Source organism: Schistocerca cancellata, chromosome 1 (genome assembly GCF_023864275.1).
Source record: "Schistocerca cancellata isolate TAMUIC-IGC-003103 chromosome 1, iqSchCanc2.1, whole genome shotgun sequence".
NCBI classification, from domain to species: domain Eukaryota; kingdom Metazoa; phylum Arthropoda; class Insecta; order Orthoptera; family Acrididae; genus Schistocerca; species Schistocerca cancellata.
Genome location: NC_064626.1, coordinates 423,298,201 through 423,320,708, shown reverse-complemented (window position 1 = coordinate 423,320,708; position 22,508 = coordinate 423,298,201). Strand labels below are relative to the sequence as shown.

General features: G+C 44.6%; 1 protein-coding gene and 1 non-coding gene across 5 annotated transcripts in view; one reads left to right on the top strand and one right to left on the bottom strand.

Moving 5' to 3' along the window:
* Nucleotides 1-22,508, top strand: part of LOC126176126 (kinase D-interacting substrate of 220 kDa) — a 407,030-nt gene that overhangs the window by 247,535 nt on the left and 136,987 nt on the right. The window lies entirely within an intron of this gene.
* Nucleotides 21,343-21,417, bottom strand: Trnat-ugu (transfer RNA threonine (anticodon UGU)). Its single transcript has one exon. It is a non-coding gene; the product is annotated as a tRNA-Thr (tRNA).

Sequence of the window (22,508 nt, the reverse complement as noted above, 5' to 3'; positions counted from 1 at the left end):
TTCCTTGTCAGCCTTGTACTGTCTTACGACGAATATGACGAACATCTCCTGTGTCTCGAAACCTTCGCCAGAGCTTGGAAATGACACTTTGTGGCATATCCAAAGATGCGGAGACTTGGACTAGTGTCTGGCCTGCTTCCAAAAAACAGAGTCCAAATGGCGTCTTCGTCGCATTAATTTGCCAACTTCACGAAGACACTACATTCCAATCACTATGAACGGACAAGCAAGACTGAGACATGAGTGGTCTCATGCAACGTTTGTGTTTGCCTTTCGGATACGCCGCTGTTTGTAGCGCAGTATGCTACCCAACCACGATATTACCGAACTTGGCCTCCTGCGGCCACTCTCGGAAAGACACGCTGATGTTAAGCAAACAAAAACATCAGTTTTTTCAACTGTCGTATACGCTGCGGAAATCCGAATCGATTCACGGGCAAGTTACATGGCCGTTAGAACAGAACAGCATAGCATATACTGATCGGCTTCAAGCGCACAGGTAAACACATTAGCCAAGCGAAACACCCTCACTCTCAGTTACAGTAATTTGTAGTGAACTAATACGTCTTTCTTGTCCGCCTCGGTAGGTGCACGGTCGGCGCGGCGGATTGCTAAGCGAAGGGGCCAGGAGTCGATTCCCGGCCAGCTTGGAGATTTTATCCGTTCGGCGCTGGGTGATACGCTGTCCTTACATGCGTATCCTCATAACTGACATCACCATTGAGATGGCTGAAAGGGCGCTGCCCGAAAGCCAATAAATAGGAAAAAAGCCCCTTTCGTAAACCGAGCGAGCAGGTTATGGTTCTTAGGTAAATATTTACGGCGATTTTGGATGGTTGTTCACGTTTTCTCTTTTCATTTGCGTGTATTCGTGATAATACTTAACTTTTAAACATTAGTGTAGTTCGATCGAGCATGCAAAATAGACAAGTAAAGAGAAGCGCTTTCTGATTATGTGGTGTTTAGAAGCGCTTTCTGATTATGTGGTGTTTTTGCTAGCACTCATAGCTTCTCAAAGGGTTCCTGGGAAGATGGTAACAATTTTTTTAATAGGTCTGCATGAGCAGCCAGTCAGTTGCCGAGTTGGAGTACAGAATAAATGACTCTGTCCAAAGAGAAAACATATTGATGAGATACATCACTGCTCCATTGAGATAGGGGACTGATGATCTCAGATGTAAACTCCCATAGTGCTCAGAGCCATTTGAACCATTTAAACTCCATTGAGATACATAAGGTACGAGATTTTTAGGCTTTTCCATATTTAAATACTAGGCTTTTTGAAACTAATATACTAACTAATTTTGTTTATTGGTAGAGAATGCCGCGCGGGATTAGCCGAGCGGTCTGAGGCGCTGCAGTCATGGTCTGTGCGGCTGGTCCCGGCGGAGGTTCAAGTCCTCCCTCGGGCATGGGCGGTGTGTTTGTCCTTAGGATAATTTAGGTTAAGTAGTGTGTAAGCTTAGAGGCTGATGACCTTAGCAAGTTAAGTCCCATAAAATTTCACACACATTTGAACATTTTTTTGGTAGAGAACGTACCTCGTCGAATTTTTGTATTTTCCGAGTGACACACGACAGCCGGACGGGGTGGCCGTGCGGTTCTAGGCGCTTCAGGTTGGAACCGCATGACCGCTACGGTCGCAGGTTCGAATCCTGCCTCGGGCATGGATGTGTGTAATGTCCTTAGGTTAGTTAGGTTTAAGTAGTTTTAAGTTCTAGGGGACTGATAACCACAGATGTTAAGTCCCATAGTGCTCAGAGCCATTTGAACCATTTTTTTGACACACGGCGTACTGAAGTTGTAACCACAGACATAACCGCAAGATAACTCTCGAACAGAAATGTCGCACACCACTGTGTATGTTTTTTATTTTATTAATAAACAGTTCTGTGGTGTCACCGCCAGACACCACACTTGCTAGTTGGTAGCTTTAAATCGGCCGCGGTCCATTAGTACATGTTGGACCCGCGTGTCGCCACTGTCAGTAATTGCAGACCTAGCGCCACCACATGGCAGGTCTAGAAAGACGGACTAGCACTCCCCCAGTTGTACGACGACTTTGCTAGCGACTACACTGACGAAGCCTTTCTCTCATTTGCCGAGAGACAGTTAGAATAGCCTTCAGCTAAGTCCATGACTACGACCTAGCAAGGCGCCATTAACCCTATCTGGAGAGAGTCTAATTTGTATCGTCGATAGCGATGTACCACAATGATGGAATAAAGTTAAGTATTCGAGGAGCTGCATACTTTTCTTATTCGCATTCATTACTTATCCTGTTCCAGACTTCACGCCAGTCGGCGTGTGTGTACGCGTGCCTTTCGGCTACTTCCGAGTGGCGTGGCTGTCTTGCTACGCCACAACAAGTTCATTACCCTGTGTCGATTCTATGTCACTTCCAGCAGACGCGAGCGCGTGTGAAGTTGCAGTGGGGAGCACTGCTGCGCTGCAAAAGCCAGCGGTGGCGCTAGGTCCTAGCAACTGACGCGTCATGTTGGTTTGTGGTGGTGTCGCAACCCGGCCGAGACAGTGCGTCGTATGACGCGCTTCTACGCCGGTCGTGGTTTGCAGTGTACTGCGGGGGCGCTCGGTTAAAGGAGCCGTCGTTACCGCGCCGGTCTTACACTCCAGTGAACCAGGACTTAAGGCGCCATACCTGCGTTTCCCTCCGTCTGCTACTGGCGCAGGCGTTGCGGACTACGGCGGCGAGGGGGCAAAGAAGTGGGAGGAGGGGTGACAGGGGGCGGCGAGGGACGCGACGAAAAGGGTGGTAAATAACGAAGACGGAGATGGCAAAGCGGGTAGCCGGGACGAACATCGGGCGAATGAAGGGCAGACGGAGAGGGGCAAGGTGACACTGGAGTGAGCGAGTGTGCGCGCGCCGATACCCAAGTAATAGAGCGCGCGGGCCGGATATCGTTCTATAATGGCGCTAACAATTTCCGGCGCAGATAGATTGCCTGCGCGCTTCGGGCCACCGTCGTCGCTCGAGTGGCCTGTTCACTTTCGTCCATTCGGCAGGAGTCTTTCTCCGGAGGGGGAGGGGAGGTCGAGTAGAGAGCGCTGTTCGCGTCCTCGCGTCCGTTCCTAACCCCTCCCCTCTCCCCCAACCCCGCCTCTCTGAAGCAGATCCAATATTGGCGCCGGAAACTGCTGCCATGCGACGTATATACGAGCATGTTTATAAATAATAAAGCGTCCTGCATCCTCCTTTGTTAGGACAGGACGCTTACTTGCGAGGCGCAGTTTCATATGCTCGACAGATCATTCCGGTTTGAGTTTTTTCGTTGTTTTCTTATTGTGAAGAAACACTACTTGTCACAGACACAAATTCTTACGTTGCACAAAATAACTCTAGGCGTGATGACAACACCATAGCGGGATGCAGTAAACAGCTGTGCACTGACGGAAAAAAAATCACAACACAAAAAAATTAATTATTGTAGAGTAATTAAATTTCGGAAATTGCGAATTTGCCGGCTAGAGTGGCCGAGCGGTTCTAGGCGCTACAGTCTGGAACCGCGCAACCGCTACGGTCGCAGGTTCGAATCCTGCCTCGGGCATGGATGTGTGTGATGTCCTTAGTTTAGTTAGGTTTAATTAGTTCTAAGTTCTAGGGGACTCATGACCTCAGCAGTTAAGTCCCATAGTGCTCAGAGCCATTTGAACCGTTTGAATTTGCGAATTTAGACGGTTGAAGGTCTTGTGATTCGACATTTTAACTATTCCACATCACAAGCAAATTCACTAAAAAGGATGTCTTTCATTATACTGTCTATTTTATTATTATTCACGTATGGGCCCAGTGGGACCTCCCGAGGTACAATCCATCAATATCACGTTTGATGGTTGGCGTTTCTTTGTGCCCAGATTTGTTTCATTCTTTCAGAATGAAATCTCCTTCATCAGACCACAGTGTTGCAGTCCGTTGTCTGTTTTGATATGTACTGCTTAGTTATGAATGTATATATCAATAACATGAACGTGTATGAACATCTCGAAATAGTGAAAAAGAATGTTTTGCTGAAAGCATACTATTTTTTTAGTTACGCGATATTTGTGATAAAACGAGTGTTATTTAAATCTAAAAGGGGATTTGTCAGTCATTTTCTTTTACTATTTTCTATTATTTGCCTTTATTGTATATTACAGATTTTGCCATAAGATTGTATTTTTCCGGATCAGCATTTAGGAGTAAGTACGAGGGTTGGAACTTTAATAGTGGCAACAATTTATTTACAGTTCGTACAAAATAGATACGTGTTCCAAAGTTTTACTGACCTTCAAAGTAGTCACCAGCATTTTGTATAATCCGTTGCCAGCGATGTGGAAGTCGTAGGATACTCTTAGCAGTGCCAGTTGTGTTTACAGTTCGAGCGGAAGGGTCTGATGCCCGGCGAATTTGTAGCAGTTCTTAAGCTAAATGCCGTGAAGTGTTTCCTTCAGTTTAGAAATAGAGTTGAACTCACGAGGGTTTAAGTAGGGGTGTGCAGTAGATGGTATAGCACTTAGCAGCCCCATCAGTCAAACAAATCAGTAGCAGCTTGCACTGTACGTGCTTGAGCATCCTGCAAAATGATGGCCAGGTGCTGCTAAAGTGTCATCACTTCTGTTCAAAATGGTTCAAATGGCTCTGAGCACTATGGGACTTAACATCTATGGTCATCAGTCCCCTAGACTTAGAACTACTTAAACCTAACTAATCTAAGGACATCACACAACACCCAGTCATCACGAGACAGAGGAAATCCCTGACCCCGCCGGGAATCGAACCCGGGAACCCGTGCGCGGGAAGCGAGAACGCTACCGCACGGACTCATCACTTCTGTCTCTAAGCTGGTCGTAGGTTGTGTTCCAAAAAAGAACAGCAAAGGGACAGAAGTGACGACACTTTCTGCAGAACCTGACCATCATTTTGCAGGACAATGCTCAACCACGTACAGTGCAAGCTGTTACTGATTTATTTGACTGGTGGGACTGCTAAGTGCTATACCACCTACTGCAATCCCCTGACTTAAGCCCTCGTGAGTTCAACTCGATTTCCAAACTGAAGGAAACACTTCTCGGCATTCTCTTAAGAACTGCTACAAATTCGCCAGGCAACAGACCGTGCCGCTCGAACTGTCAACGCAACTGGGACTGCTAGGAGTATCCTACGACTTCCACATCGCTGGCAACGGGTTATACAAAATGCTGGTGACTACTTTGAAGGTCAGTAAAACTTTGAAACACGTATCTATTCTGTACGAGCTGTAAATAAATAGGTGCCACACTATTAAAGTTCCAACACTCGTTTAAAGTTAGCAAGTTCTAGGCGCTTCAGTCTGGAACCGCGCTGCTGCTACGGTCGCAGGTACGAATTCTGCCACGGGCATGCATGTGTGTGATGCCTCTAGGTTAGTTAGGTTTAAGTAGTCTAGGGGACTTATGAGCTCAGATGTTAAGCCCCATAGTGCTTAGAGCCATTTGAACCATTTGTGCGCACCACACTTACCTCTGTTATAAAATTAAATATTCGTTAATGGCTCAGCAGGTGTCCTTTTAACAAAGCCCTATTTTTTTGGTGACGTGTTATAAACCTCTTTCGTTTCCTATTGGATTCAGTAGCTCTTAATGAGTTAATCGATCTATAAATCCAATTTGTAGCATAAAGAAAATATATCACAGCTTAAAATAATGGCGTTGAGGAATGGGGACTCATAAATAATTCACCCGGTAACACCGGTCTTGAAATCCCCACTGAACATGCGTGTTGTAAATCCTCACCATCTCGCCCCCCCCCCCTCTCTCCCCCCACCCCCGCCGTCGTTCCTTTTTTTTTTATAGGGCGTGTATGTGGTCTGTGTCGTCGACTGAGGATTTGGCTGTGGGTTTCTGATGGCCCTGAAACGTCGTATGACAATCTCATAGAACATAAAGCTACCAGCTTCTCTGCTGTGAGACTAACGTTTTAGTTCAGCAACTAAGCTAGTGTATGTAGAATTGTTACCTAAACTGAGTTATTAGAATACGCAACTTTTTTTTACAAAGGAAACTTCCTCACGTTCTTTTCAAACATAACGGTTTTCTTTGGATAATGTGATGTTTAGTGTCATGTCCCTAGATGATGGCCGTATTCGTAGTTAATGTTACAGTTAGAGCGAAAGAGGCAGAAAGCCGTGATGTGCATATTGTGTAAGGGTCACGCAGAAACCGGTTCCAAGGCTTTGGGCGTTATTATGTTGGCTGTTGTCTCATCTTTCTGTGCGGAACCTAAGCGCAGCAGGAGAGCGGCCATTAGAGGCGGGGCTTCTACGCCAACGTGGAGCAGTTAATGACCCCGGCTCGCCTGTTCTTTATTTTCGCCGCTTCTACCTTCCTTCCGCTCCAGTTCTCGCATCGCCGCGTTCACCGGTCTGGGTCAGCCGCCCGATCCGTATCCACGGGGCATTAACGCCTGAAATGTTTACTCTAGCCCGCTGCACGCTCTTGTGTGCCATCGCACGGGAAGGTAGCGGCGAGCGATAAAAGAGGGCGCAGTAAACGGCGCTGCAGCAGGGGGCGGGAGGGAGGAAAATGAAAGTCGCGATCGTAATGCGGCCGGGGTCGCCTAATTAAATTCTTAGCATCGCTTAAGGAATTGCACATAAAAGATGGGAACCGACGCCGTTAAGCTCGGTCATATCGCCCGGCCGCTCCTCGTGGGAATGGCGACGGACGTCATCCTAGGCGGAGCGTGCTTTCCGCCTACAGATTTCGGCCGGCGTACTCTGTCTTGGCTTTGAAAGCAACTGACTGTTACAGGAAGAAGGAGCGTCGATAGTTTAGTTTGTGTGGGTAGCTCAGAGTTCTAACATACTAGTGTTACTCAGTCACCCAAAGAGTCGTCAAATGTAGAAGGCATGCGCTATCACGTAGCCAGCACATTTTAGAGCAAAGCTCACAGCACTATGACGAAGAAAATTCAGTGAAAATATTGTACGAAAAAACTTGAACCGTCAACCATGTTGCACAACAGAATTATTCGCAGTATGAGTCACGCAGTGAAAAGTCAAAATAATTTCTTATAGCCCACAGAATGAAGAAAGCATTTTTAATTGTATCTATTTGGCCTCTAGCTGTCCAGTTATTTAGTCAACTACTTTTGTTCTTTATATGTTTACAGTTACATATTCATTTTTATGTTTACAGAGAATTTTCGTGACATCTCACTTCCTCTAATTACATATTATCACTCCAAATAACACAAACTTATAAATTTCACTTCTGTGATGATCATGATGGTAGCTGGCAATCATTTTCACTCTTTGTTTTTTCAGTGTTGCTGGCCTCATCATTGCCAATAACCAACGAATAGGTTTAGAGATTAAACTGTGCACAAATACCTAATTAAAAAATGAGTTTCTCCTACTTTTGCTGTGCGCCTATAGTACGTAATCAGTCACGTAATACGGCTTCTGTGGGTCGGTGTCTTCACATAGTGGAATTTAGATATGAACACCCATCCCTTCAAAGTATCTTGCAATGTGGACGTAGAGATGTTAGGCTGTCTGGCAACGTTCATGACACTTGCGTGTAAGGGAATTTTCAGTTCGACGATTGCCGCATTGAGTTTGGCCAACTGGCTAGTGTAACGGGTGATTCGGAAATGCCAGTTCTGAAGGGTGATCACCGCAGTGCGGAGAGGTTAACGCTTTGATCCTGCTTTAACTACCGCATTTTGCGAAGAACGCCTTCAGAGTTGCCAGATTCAAATCACCCGCTACGCCAGTCATCAGGCCAAAAAGCATAGAGTGTAATCCAGACCAGATGTACTCGTTACCGCATGATCGTAGTGAGACTTCCAACAGAACTCAGTGTATCCGAAATCTTGTGCTGGTATAGTGTGATTCAGCTGCCCCTCCCGATGGGTTTTGTGCAACCTGCAATTCCTTAAAATACCACGTGTAAGATTTTCATATCCTTTTGCTCGCTACATGCAAAATATTAGTCCTACAGAAAACGTAACAGGACGTTGTTGTAGGAAATTTAGTGCAGCTAAATTGTAATTTGGGACACGTTTTCGCTAGGGACCGTATTTTCGAATTATTCAAGGAAAACGTACAAAAGTTATCTTCAGTGCGTTTTTCTTGAAGCGAAAACGTATCCCAGTACAAAATTTAACTTCATTAAATTTGCTTTAAAAAGGTCCTGTTCATTTTTTTGTATGACTGAAAGCTGGCGCGTAGCGTACGAGTGAATTTGAAAATGTCGCACATGGTTTTTCAAGGCGTTGCGGGTTGCATAAAACCCATTGATAGGGGCAACTGGATCACCCGGTATATTCATATATACACATGAAATCTTAAGTTGTAGCCAGAGATTCTGTAAAATGAAATGAGTTTGCCACAAAAGTAGTCTTTGCAAATTTATATCGAAAATATAAGATTTAGCCCTTACATTTCGCATACCCATAAAAAGTTCATTGTAGGTGGAACCAGCAAAATAGTGCACCTATTACACAGCTCAGAGGTTACTACAAAAAATGTACCTCAGTGAAAATAGTTTTTCTGTCTTTTGCTCTTCGGTTATTTCGTGATATTAACCAGTCCTACACCATAAGAGTGTATTTACACAGGTATGTCCCCAATCACTTGAGCAACGTGGGAGGGAGAGAGTGCTGCTAGATTGAGAGTGGAAAAGACTTCAACTCGTTCGTACACAAACATGCGGTGTGTTCTATGTAATGTAATCTGGGGGTAATATTTCTTAAGTGGTTGAAATTATCCTCAGGCGTTTTGGCAAGTGAGATTATGCGATCGGTCGAGCATTCTGGTTTGTGATATTGCGCAGAACGTACTTATTTCGTGAAAAATCTCTTTAAAGTGGTGTGATGTACTTTTTTGAAACTAACATTCAGTGACATTGGAAGAGCCCGTGATATAAAGCTTGTTAACGTTTGTTGTGTACTTTCCTTTAAGAGAAGTACGATGTGCCGTATGTGAAGAACGAGTCTGCTAGCCCAGCACAAAAATAGTTCAAATGGCTCTGCGCAGTATGGGACTTAACATGTGAGGTCATCAGTCCCCTAGAACTTGGAGCTACTTAAACCTAACTAACCTAAGGACATCACACACATCCATGCCCGAGGCAGGATTCGATCCTGAGACAGTAGCGGTCGCGCAGTTCCAGCCCAGCACAGATCTCTCTCTCTCTCTCTCTCTCTCTCTCTCTCTTTCTCTCTCTCTCTTTCTCTCTCTCTCTCTCTCCTGTCGCCTCCCTCCCTGCCGTTGTGCTATGATAACGTGGCGCTGAAGGCGAGGAAAACTGCTGTTCCGGCAGTGTTGCTTCTTGTATTTAAGACACTTACCTGACATTTAACATTGTATGACTGTAATACTCGTTTCAACAAGTTCGGCTGACGTCAAAGTCTGTGCTAACCGCCCTCTTTGTCCCTCTCAAGCTAAACGATAGTGATGAAAAAATTCTCCTCATCAGAACTCTCTGTTTTGTCAGAAGCCACCTCTCTAGCGCTCTCGAGTGACGTTGCTTGGTAGTTTGAATAAATGCTGAATAAAGCCTTTTCACATGCGCCTTTCGTTTCCAATGTGCAGTAGCTGCACTTCCTGTTTCTTTCCTTCCAACCACATCATCAGTATATTCTATCTCCTTCATCTGTGGAGACTTCTTCAAACTACACGAAACGTTTTTTTTCCTTTTTTTTTTATTGGCTGACCTCCACACGAGGCAAATGAGACGAGATCAAAGGCGAGCGAGGTTGCGTTAATTAACTCTGCGATTAGCGCGTAACTCGCTTAACCTTGACCCATAGCAGACTGGTGCCTCCTGTAGCGAGCTGCAGAGCGGTTCTGTTTGCCGCGTGGCGTGTTTCCCGCCGTCACGTGACGAGTGAGTCATGGCTACCCGCAAGTCCGCGCGGCCTTCGCTCTGTATACTCTGCCGCCGCCTTGCAGCTGCTGCACTCCATTTACGGCGCTGCAGGCCGGCTGCAGATTCACAAAAACGCCTGTCTCGTCGCTCATTTTCTTCAAGGCGCATTATGCAAAGCCAACTCCGATAAAGCCCTCAACTCCCGTGGCTGTTCGCTCATTATTTCAGTGAGTGCTCGTTACTGTCAGCACACATTTTGTGGTATTTATTCGTACCCTGCCCCCCAAAGCGCCCAATAATTTTGTTATTTACGCGCTGTGGTACGAAAAGGGCCTCAATAAATCTCGACTGCAACCATTTTACCTGTTGCTCGTTAGTAGGGAAACTCGTTCGACCTCGGGAAATCCTTTCTGTTTAGAAAAACGATAGTGTTGTGGTTTAGTCTTCTTTACTCGTTGTTTTTGGTTCGAAGACTGATTTGATGCAGCTCTCCAACGTAGTCTGTCCTGTGCAACCCACTTCATCTTCAAGTAACTACTGCAACCTACATTCATTTGAACCTGCTTAATAGCCGGCCATAGTGGCCGAGCGGTTCTAGGCGCTTCAGTCTGGAACCGCGCGACCGCTATGGTCGCAGGTTCGAATCCTGCCTCGGGCATGGACGTGTGTGATGTCCTTAGGTTAGTTAGGTTTAAGTAGTTGTGTGTGAAATCTTATGGGACTTAACTGCTAAGGTCATCAGTCCCTAAGCTAACACACTACTTAACCTAAATTATCCAAAGGACAAACACACACACCCATGCCCGAGGGAGGATTCGAACCTCCGCCGGGACCAGCCGCACAGTCAATGACTACAGCGCCTTAGACCGCTCGGGTTTAAGTAGTTCTAGGTTCTAGGGCACTGAAGACCTTAGAAGTTTAGTCCCATAGTGCTCAGAGCCATTTGAACCTGCTTAATAGCCTGTCTTTGTGGCTGAGCGGTTCTAGGCGCTTCAGTCCGGAACCGCGCTGTTGCTACGGTCGCAGGTTCGAATCCTGCCTCGGGCATGGATGTGTGTGATGTCCTTAGGTTGGTTAGGTTTAAGTAGTTCTAAGTCTAGGGAACTGATGACCTCTGATGTTAAGCCCCATAGTGCTCAGAACCACTTGAACCTTGCTTAATGTATTCATACCTTATCTCCCTGTGCAATTTTTAACCCCTCACACGTCTCTCCATTACTAAACTGATAATTACCTTCGTGCTTCGGGATGTGTCCTACCAACCAATTCCACCTGTTCGTCAAGGTATGCAATTTTTTTTACTCCGTTAGATCCAGTATCACCCCATTTGTGACTCGATCTACCTGTCTAATCTTAGCATTCGTCTGTAGCACCACATTTCAAAAACTTATGATCTCTTCGTGTTTCAAATAATTGTTGTTCACGTTTCACTTCCGTACCTTAAAAGAAAAACTTACTACCGCTTAAATTCATGTTAGATGTTAACATCTCTTCTTTTCCAGAAATGCTTTTCTTGCTATTGCCACTCGGCGTCTTTTAAAATATCCGTTATTTTCCTGCCCACACATGTTTTGCTTAGATCTCTTTTCAAGACACTATCCATATCGTTTAACTACTCTTCAAAGTCGTTTGCCGTCTTTGACAGAATTCCAGTGTCGTCAATTTTTATTTCTTATTCTTGAACTTTAAACCATTTCTCCATTTTTTCCTTGGTTTCCTTTACTGCTTGCACAATCTACGGGTTAAACAACATCGGTGGAGGCTACAACCCTGTCTCACTTCGTCTGTACTGCTACATCCGTGTCATGTCCTTCGACTGCTGTTTAGTAACTGCCGAGAGAAATGCGACATAAATTTCAGCAGTCGTTTCGTTTGTTCAATGATTGTGAGGTTTCTAAACCGCTGAAACAACATTGCAATGCCCACACGTAGGAGTACTAGACACAGCTTTCTGTTCAATAGGGAGGTTCTCCCTTACGAACTGTTGTCAGCACATCTGCTTCTCCATTTTCAGCCACATGTTGGCAAGGTTGTTTCGCTGGGAAGCCCGCCTTACACATCCTCCATACAGTCCTGACCTCTCACCATGCGATTTCCGCGTTTTTGGAGCCCTCAAGCAAGACATTCGTGGCCCTCGGTTTGCTTCTGACGAAGTAGTACCTACCTAGGTACAATCATGGTTCCGTAGGCAACCGCAAACATTTCTCCGTGAAAACATTGACTATCTTGTCTCACAGTGGGATAACTGCATTGACAATTACAGCGATTACGTTTGAAATAGCAAACAGTTTTCTTAATTTTTTCCACCTGTTTCGTTTTCATTTGGCCACATCGTCGCTACGAAGAGTAACTCGTCAGTAGTAAAAGGTTTGTCAAACCATTGTTTTTCTGTTTCCTTGATAAAGTCTCGCTTTCTTTTAGTCACTTCTGACTGGCCAGTGCAGACTATAAACGTCTGCCGTTAAAGCATTGATTTAAGTAGGGGGCAGGAGCTAACTGTTGTAATTGGTTATGTTATTTAAGGTTTCCAACAAGATGTAACGAGGTATAAACTGACAGTTATCAGTTCCCTTATTGAGACCTGTATTAGCATCTCAAAGCAGTCTCTCCCACATAGTGCGTGTGGCATACTTCATGACGTGTATGACGTTTACGGCTTTCAGTTGACATACTGGCGTTGGTACTTGCAAAATTGTATCGAATAACGATTCTTTTTTTAAACTGTCGGTCACTAATCCAGTCGACCCTCGTCATGGTCGTTGATTTTGTGGTTGTCGAATTCCAGAGTTCCTGAACTTGATCTAAGAAAGATACAGAATGAAGAAGCGGAGCGTGGGTGCATTTTATTATAGCTCTAGTGAATCATCGAGAATTTCGAAATTCTTCTCTTGAGGAAACTTTTTAACTATATTGGTTCGCGGATAGTTCGCAGAATCTTGTTGCATGACGTAATCGTACAGCCAGTACGGCTCAGAGAGCTGTAAAATAAAGACTGAGAATCGTTGCCTGCGAACATGTAACGAATCGCATTTGGGGATGGTAAAGTTGCGAACACAAATCCTGCACAGTACCTGTTTTCCACTGCCCAACAACGCCCTCATTTCTAGTGGAGTTTCCCCCTGTACACGCCTACTCCTGTTACGATTTTACGTTTAGCCATCACCGTATGCATTATCGACGAAGGTTTTCCTCATCGGTTTCAGAACCACATTTGCTCAGGAGTCACACCAACATTAGGAACAGTTTTTAAAGGCAGAGTCTGCCTTTGAGGAGGTAACATGCAAAGACGGACACATCCACAGTTTTTTTAAGTGATATGGAATAGAGCGGTACGTATAGTTTAAATAGAACCTAAGTACATCACGCATTTTAGGTGAAATCGAAGATGTGTCAGGAACATGTGAAAACGCGTGGTAGACAGCAGACACGACTCTGTCCACAGGCATATTTCGTGCAAAGGAAAACTAGGCCAGTACGAGGCGCAGATACCTGTCATATGATTTCCATTCCAGTGAGGGCTAGACGTTCCCGAGCAGAGCAACGGTTAACATCAGTTTGTGCTTCCGTGTTCCCTCACGAATTAACAATATAATGAGGTCTACCAATCAGAAGGTGAAGCGAGGTGAAGATCGGAGAGTGATAGATGTGAAACTCCTATCTAAAGTTCTGCAAAATTTAGATCACATAAATGAAATGACACGAATTTTCATATACAAGTACGAAGCTATGGGAAACGCTCATTGATATGGAGGCAACCTCTTGGTCCCAGCAAGATGTAAAAGAGCGGAAGTCTCTTTAGAAATGCGGGTGGACCATTAAGAAACACTTTTCGTAACGAGGGGCTGAAATTCTTCTCGGCCATCCAATCTCACATGACAAGAAGAAAGATGTTGGTGGATTACGGTAAACTATTTTCGGAGAAGACTGGCGAAATCGAGAGGGCTTGAGTTGATATACATCCATCAGTGACAAGATACCCATGTTGTTTAACATAAAGGTAGATGAAATTGCTTGTGATTGTTTAGCAGGTACTTTCGTTTATATTTTTAAGTATAACAGCTATCTCAAAGAACTGTTCTGATAAAAGGTAATGTCACTGTTACCTCATTGTATTATGTTATGGTGATCTGAAATCTTTAAATAATTGCGAAGCAACAATTAAAGCAGAATTTTTGGTAAAACACTGCATCTGAATGTTACAGTTGCCAGTTTACAATTTTTCACATGATGTCACATACTGAATTGAAACAAATACGTAATTGATATACATAATACAATAAGATGTAAGTTAACTTCAAAAAAAAAAAAAAAAAAGATATTTGCTTTTGAAAATCAAATCCGAACATGTCCATTTTAAATGCAGTTTTTAAAGGAGTCTTTTCATTATAGATTTTATTTACAGATATGAACTGCCGTTCGGCACAAATCTAAAGGCGTTTGCACTGTAATATGTTGTGTCATTGAAATGTATGCCTGAAAAGAAGTTTATGTAGATGGTGAAAAACTGCCGTTTTAGCTTGTTTGCAGATGATGCTGTCGTTTGTCGTCTAGTAAAGTTATCAGAAGATCAAAACCAATTGCAAAACGATTTAGATAAAGATGTCTGTATGGTGCGACAATTGGCAGCTGACTCTAAATAATGAAAAATGTGAGGTCCTCCACATGGAGTGCTAAAAGGACTCCGTTAAACTTCGGTTACACGATAAGTCAGTCAAATCGAAAGGCCGTAAATTCGACTAAATACCTAGGAATTACCATTATGAACAACTTAAATCGGAAAGAACATATAGAAATGTTGTGCGTAAGGCGAATCGAAGATTGCTTTTTATGGCAGAAACTTAGAAGATGCAACAGATTTACTAAAGAGACTGTCTACACTGCGCTTGTTCCTCCAATTTTGGAGTAGTGTTGCGCGGTGTGGGTTTCTTACCAGATGGAATTAACGGAGTACATCGAGAAAGTTGTAAGAAGGGCAACACTTTTGTATTATCGTGAAATAGGGGAGATAGTGTCACGGTCATTATACAAGATTTGGGATGGACATCATTAAAACAAAGGAGTTTTTCGTTGCGGCGGAGTGTTCTTACGAAATTGCGATAACCAACTTTCTCCTCCGAATGCGAAAATATTTTGTTGACGCTGACCTATGTAGGGAGAAACGATAATTATAATAAAATAAGGGAAATAAGAGCCCGCACAGAAAGAAATAGGTGTTCGTTTCTTCTCGCACTCTGTTCGAGAGTGGAATAACAGAGAACTACTGTGGAGGTGTCAGGCACTTAAGTGTGACTTGCAGGGTAGTCTTGTAGATGTAGATATAGATTTAGCGGACATGTTCGTCTTTGCGTGTCACCGTCTCAGTTAATAATCTGCTGGGCTCGTACAGTTTGACGCGCAGCTCGCCAGTTTGCGAGACGGGGACGAGAGGCAGGCCCGAATCGAATCGGCGTCTCGGATTAACGACCGTTGGCCTGGTACACCGGATTTGTTGAATGCCGTTTTTGGTAGTTTTCCAGTCATGTTTTGGAAAATGCTGGACTGGTTCCCAGATAAGACAATACACAAACAGTTAAAATGAAACAGCGCGGAAGACAGGTGACGCTCACGATTTCCCTCTGTTTGGTTAGCTGACATCAGTGACGACGCTGAGAGAGAGAGAGAGAGAGAGAGAGAGAGAGAGAGAGAGAGTGAGTGAGTGAGTGAGTGAGTGCTACGAAATAATACATCTCACAATTGGATTACAGGAGTCGCTGATTTATAATCACTGTAAGACACACAACTCCAGCTGTGCGGTCACAAGACGGGCTGCGCTCCCGCCGTGAGCGGTTATTTTCCACAGCTGAGCTGACGCGTCCGCCTGTGCCGGCCTGAAGATTTGCGGCGGCCGACAGACGGAGCGCGGATATTGATCGGCCGTTGGCTGGGCGCGCGCACTGGCGGCGTGACCACGTCACACCTCCCCCCCTCCCCCCTCCCCACTCACCCGTGGCCCGCCATCCCAGCCCTCACCCCTCACCGTGGTTCTAGTTCACGTGCTCGCGTCGCCCAGGAATGAAGCCGACGCTGGCAGACGGCAGCCAGCTGTATTCGCAGGCACGGGCGTGCTCACGAACGAAGCAGTCAAGTATGTGCCATCGGCCTGCATAGAGGAAAAGTAGCTGGCATCCGGAGCGAAGAACGCACCAACTTCCTGGCGACTGACCGACTAGCACATTTCAAAGTTCAGCCAAAGTTCGCTCAAGGTTACTATCTCTAGACCTAAATGTACAGACAGTGAGATCTAATGGTCACAGACAAAAAGATGATCAAATAGATCTTAGATACTTTATATGCAACGAACGTCAATCGCACACTTTCAGGAACTTCTGATTCATTTCTCTGCGATTCAGCACTTCTGCTCGTAACACATTCTTCAGTAAGGCTGCCTATACTCAACAGAAATAAAAACTGAAGGTCAGTAATCAATCTCGTTTTGGAACACTTCCAGTGCAATAGAGAGACATAATCAGAAGCAAATTTAACCTCGGGTATATTCCGATATACACTCAATTTCGGAATAACCGAACACCTCGAACGACTACAGACTAGACGTTCGTATTCACAGGACATGTACATTAGTATGTTTTAAAGAAATTATTAGCATTTCAGTCTCCTCGGTTCAACAAGTGTTCGCCAAGGGGCCTGATAACTTATTCCACGCGTGATGGCATCGACACCTATAAGGCGCGAATGGCGTCCTGTGGTATAGCCGTCCATGCTGCATTCACCAGGTCCCAAAGTTCATCGGTGGTGGATGCCATTGGTTCGCAGCGCTGCACCCGTCGGTACACCATATCCCGCCAATTTCGATTGGTGATCTGGCGGAGCAGGACAGTACGCTGTTCGAGTCCTCCCTCGGGCATGGTTGTGTGTGTTTGTCCTTAGGATAATTTGGGTTAAGTAGTGTGTAAGCTTAGGGACTGATGACCTTAGCAGTCCCATAAGATTTCACACACATTTTTGAACAGTAGGCTGACGTCCTGTCATACCTAGAAGCCACGTGTTCGTGCAGCAACATGTGGTCGTGCATTGTCTTGCTGAAAAATGGAATCTCCCGTGTTGTGCTGAAAGGGGATGACTACGGATCGCAGGATTTCATTCACGTAGGTCACACTGCTTACAGCTCTGGACACGCACCAATTGTGATTTTTGGTTTTACTCATAGCACTCTAAACCATAAGGCCTTGAGTCGTGGCTGTATGTGGCAAACCAAATGCGGTCGTCATTTTCAAACAAACAGAATCTCGATTCCTCCGGAAACACAGATTGATGCCATTCCTGTGCCCAGTGTTGTCGTGAAAGGTAGACGGCGAAGTGGACGATGCGCACGTAACTTACGCCGTAGTGAAGGCGACGGATTGTGACCACCGATAGTGTACAACGTGTTACACTGTTCCACTAGAGCCGAGGAGGACGAAGATCTGTCCTGCAATGCTATTCGGATGAGGTGTCGCTCTTCTCGATGGTGGTGCGACCTGACACATCTCGTCGTGTTCTGCGGCCTTCGGTGAACCATTCTGCACGCATTCAGTGCACTGCCGAAACACTTCGCCCCACACGAGCAGTAATTTTTCGGATGGATGCCTCACATTCTATCGTGCCAATAATGCGCCCTCTTTCAATCTCGCTGATTTGACTGTACGGTTCGCGCATACGTCTGCATCCTGCTCGTTTGCTCAAGTCACACTGATCATTACAGCGACGATAACCGCAGGCACGTCTTACCGGTAGGTGGTGTTGCGCCGCGATATCGATGTTGACCTGGAACCCGATGGCCGACGTGGTTCTAATGCTAATCGTTTCTGCAGAACATACTATTGTACAAGTCCGATGAATATGAAAGTACTCTCTCTAGTCGTTCAACGTGTCCTTTTTTTTCTGAACATGAGTGTAGTATACATGCCGTGTAGAAATGACCTTGGTCTATAAGATAAACGTCGTTTGGTTTTGAAGCTTTAGCAGTAGCCGTGTTTGCGGAGTAAGTTATAGGAATTCAGGTCCGCTTGTTAAGCAAACAATTGTTGTTAATTAATACACAAATTCGTTTCAGCACATTTGTTACTTATCAGTGGGTACTTTTATTCGGTTCTTATTTTCTACCTGATTGGCTTCTGTAGGACCCTCATTGCATTATTGTATACCAGTAGCTTATCTGCAAAGTTATTTTCGAAACGAGCAGATACGGACGGATACGTCGAAAATAACTTTCTAGGTAACAAGCTACCAGTATACCACAATGCAAAGACGGTCCTAGAGAAGCCAGTCGAGTTTAAAATAAGAACTGAATAAAATTACCCACTTACTTTTGTACGAAGATGCCGATCATGCTTGGACATTGACAAATAAGAGTTGTTCGCACGATAGATTTACCTAATTTAGTTATTTGCGTGTTGTGTGGATCATAAAACGGCCTCTCGCTCTTCTGTGGAACTGTTTCTCAGGGAAAAATATGGCAACATTTGCATGTCAGCAGAGAGAAATCTGAAAGCCAAGTTGCGCTCTGTAAACCCACATCTATTCTGTTTAGGCCTTCGCTTGAACTGACAACTATTCTCCAGTATCCAGTGGTGAACTACTTCATAAGACATTAGAACTGCGTCTGGTAAGCGATGCCCATCCGCTGTTCAAGGCTAGGTACAGTCTAGCAGTCATATTATCATCTCTTGAAGATGAACAAAAGAAAAAAAAATGGTAATAAACGTCATAGGTTTAAATTTTAACTTTGATACCGCTAACCTACAGAGAACTTACTATTAATGGTTATTGTCGTGAAAAACTTCTGCTTGAATAACGTATACACCTGTATTGGGAGACAGTACAATTTTACACCAGGAAGCAGCATTATTAGATCATTATTGCCCGTAAATGGTAGAAAAGCCGTTATATTCATTGTAATTTGTAGAATTAGTCACAACCGTTACATATCTATGGGTACTGATTCTGAACCGTCTGTATGGGATGGTCACTTAAATTAAGATCCAGAAAATGCATAGGCTAGTCTGAGATCAATTAGAGGAGGTAACCTTAGAAAGTGGGGACACTTATATAGATTCGTTTTCTGAATTTTACTGAATAGCCTGGATGCCTTACCTAATTGTATAACGCAATAAATAGAACTGCGAGAAGTTACTGGAAAAAGAGAGTTACGGCCTTGACACTGGTGCTCTTGCTATTCTTGTCACGATCGGTGCCTTGAGCATTCAGAAACAGCCGTAGATAATCAACTTTCCTAAAAGGAAATGAGCTGATGTCATGTCGAACTGGGCTGCACTGTTCTCTCCTGTAAAACAGGTGTCACTTGTGTCGTACGTTGTTGACTTTCAGCAGGATCGGCGTGTAATTGCTGCGAAATCTATCACCTCCATGCCGTCGTGATGCGTTCATTGTTCATTAGTTGCTGGTGGAAAGAGACTAAGTTTATTTTTGTTATAGGGTAATACCAGAGAATGCCTAAGCACTAATAAAAACCATTTGAAAATACGGAAATGTCTTATTTTACCATGTAGTATCGTCCTTTACCTGTAAAACTCAGCATATGTGTACAATCGACGTTCAAGACGACGAATATAAATAGCACAAAAGCGCAAGCCTCTAAAGACACAATACCGGGTGACAGGCAGTTACGACCAGCAGATTAGCACAAGTCGTAAATAAGGTATTATTTGTTAAAATCTAAATATTTTCTTGAAACGGAATATGTTAATACATGCAGTACTAACAGAGTCATATTTTCCAAAATAGAAATGTAGTCTTACGTACTTCCCTTATTCGTTATCGAGGTGCAAATATGGAGTTTGAATGAAGTGATTGAAACACAGAGGAATGAAGCACCTCGTAGCAAGCATTAATGTGATTACTGAGGCTTTTGACAGCGGCCTGCTGTAATGCGAACGGACGGAAAATTATGTGGTCCGGTATGCGCACGTATTGCGCTAGTCAAGTGGGCTTACTGCCCCATTCCATTCCGTTCCGTTGTATTTTAATCACTGTATTGCCCTAGTCAAGTGGGCTTACTGCCCCATTCCGTTCTGTTTTAATCACTTCAGTGAAACTTGAAACATTTACACGACAATAACGAATATTGGCAGTATATAAGGCAACATTTCTATTTTGAGAAATGCGGCCCTGTTAGTACTTCACGTGTGAAAATTTGTCTTCAGTAAATCTTTAGTCGTACGGGATGACGCTTATTTCCAGCGCGAAAGCTACAATATTTACCTGTAGTCATCGATGCACTACTTGGAAGGAAGAGTTATTTATCTAGCATGTGGCGGAAAGTATGGTACATTATACGTTATGTTACAGATATATAACAATAGCAGTGAGAAATAAATGAAGAGGGGGAGAGGCTAATTCTTTGCGTGCATTCGTCAACAGAGTTCCCCTTTTCTCTCCAGTTTCTGCGTCTGACCGAAGTGGGAGATTCGTGTAATAGTGACTAGTGATTGATTGAGCCTTCTACTGAAAATCCATGTTAATGGCGCTCCAATTTATTTGCGGGCCGTCTCAATTCCTTCGTTTCTTGTGCTCCATTCGTAGCGACTTCGAATCAGATGAGAGTAAGCTTCTTTCCTTCGGCTACCGAAATGCATTTGTCGTGCTGCTCCCGCTTCCTTATCATGAGCGGCCAGTATGTTTTCTAACTGCATTTCTCAATGTTTTATGTTTTAATTTGCAGCCGTAACAGATATTGGATTCTGCACGATAAAGTTGAATTTCTCTATCAGTGTGATGGTGTCCGTGGAAAATGATCTCTTGAAGTACTAACACTGAAGTCTTACTAGAGACTAACGTTTGATCCTAGACACCACACTAAGGGTATTATTCTATTCAAGAAAGTACTTTCATTTCGTATATCATTTTTTAGGTATTCAGTAATTTGTGCTTCTTTGGATTTCTGGCCCATCTTAAAACTAAATATATTTAATTGACATATCGGTACTTCTTGTTTGGTGGTCGTTGGAAACGCATGTCAGCAAAACTTGTAGTCCATTTTCCGCAGCGTGTGCAGCGTGGCGTTCTCCTACATTTACGCTGTCATGGAGTTAGTTTCTTATTTTCCCTATTGCAGAAGTCACCCTTGTTTCTGCACCACTGCTACCCGCCATTCGGGGAAGTCAAAGGCCTTGCGACTTGTCACTGGTACACGTGGGCTCTTTACTAGCTGCACATGTCCGGCGCTCATCCGAAACAACTTCGAATTTATGGAGACACAGAATTCCACATTCATCATTTTCATCAAAAATACGGTTCATATGATCGATGAAGAGTTCAGACAAGCGACTTACAACGTACTGCCCGAGCACCGTGTCCTGAAACAATCCGCTACGACGGTCGCAAGACAGTCCAGCTGTTCACGCACATGAGAAACTGGAAATTTGTGGTAAGAAATGGTAGACCCTACGCTGCGACAGGCGGTGATATACATTAACGGTGACAGTTGAAAATGTGTGCCCCGACCGGGACTCGAACCCGGGATCTCCTGCTTACATGGCAGACACTCTATCCATCTGAGCCACCGAGGGCACAGAGGATAGTGCGACTGCAGGGACTTATCCCTTGCACGCTCCCCGTGAGACCCACATTCCCCACTTAATGTCCACACACTACATTCGTAGTGCCCCTGCCCATTGTACTCATTACTCGCGGCAGACAATCTTACCGAGTCCCGTAAGAGTTCCGGCAATACGTGTGCATCCGCACAGAAGAAGAAGGTCAATGGCCGGTTAGCCTTAACTATATGAAGATGGTATTTTTTCTTTCGGACATGTCCATCTTCATATAATTCGTGGTAAGTTCCTATGGGACCAAACTGCTGAGGTCATCGGTCTCTAGGCTTACACACTACTTAATCTAACTTAAACTGACTTACGCTAAGGACAATGCACACACTCATGCCCGAGGGACGACTCGAAACTCCGACGAGGAGTAGCCGAGCGAACCGTGCACTGCTCCCAAGACTACGCGGCTACCCCGCGCGGTGCGCACATGGGACGAATGTGTGTGTTGATACGGGGAGCAGCCTAACAGCGCTACCTATGTTATGGAGCCAATGAACTGATAGTAGCGGTATCAGCTGCTGTTCAGTTAGGGCACGCTGTAGTTACGTTCACAAGAGCAACACACTATGCCCAGGTACAGACTGGCAAGACACCGAATTTGTTGTATCTGAAAGCCACTACGCGTTGCCGAACCTACCATAACTGGTCAGTTCTTCAAGGTGTACTACTCTGAGTTTCCTACAGCTTTTTGAATGTCGCCACGCCATCGTAGTAATCTAACAGGTCAGCAGAGGTTTCGAATATGTAGTGACAGTTGAAAATTTTTGTGCAATGCCGTGATTATAACGCGGGTTTCCTGCTTATCGCGACCAGCCGCCTTAACCAACACGCTGTATGATCACACGCCTTGGCGCGAGTGGTCAGTCTTCCATTGTATTTGATATCTGCAACTATGGTTTCAGAATGGTGATGAGGAAGAGCGGGGATAACAACACTAGGGGAACAGACTCGGTGGAGGACCAGTGATGTACACGGGAAATGAATTTAATGCACTGCATCTTCTCTCTTGTCACCTTCAGCCCTCAGTACTAGAATAGTACGATTAACACAACTGGT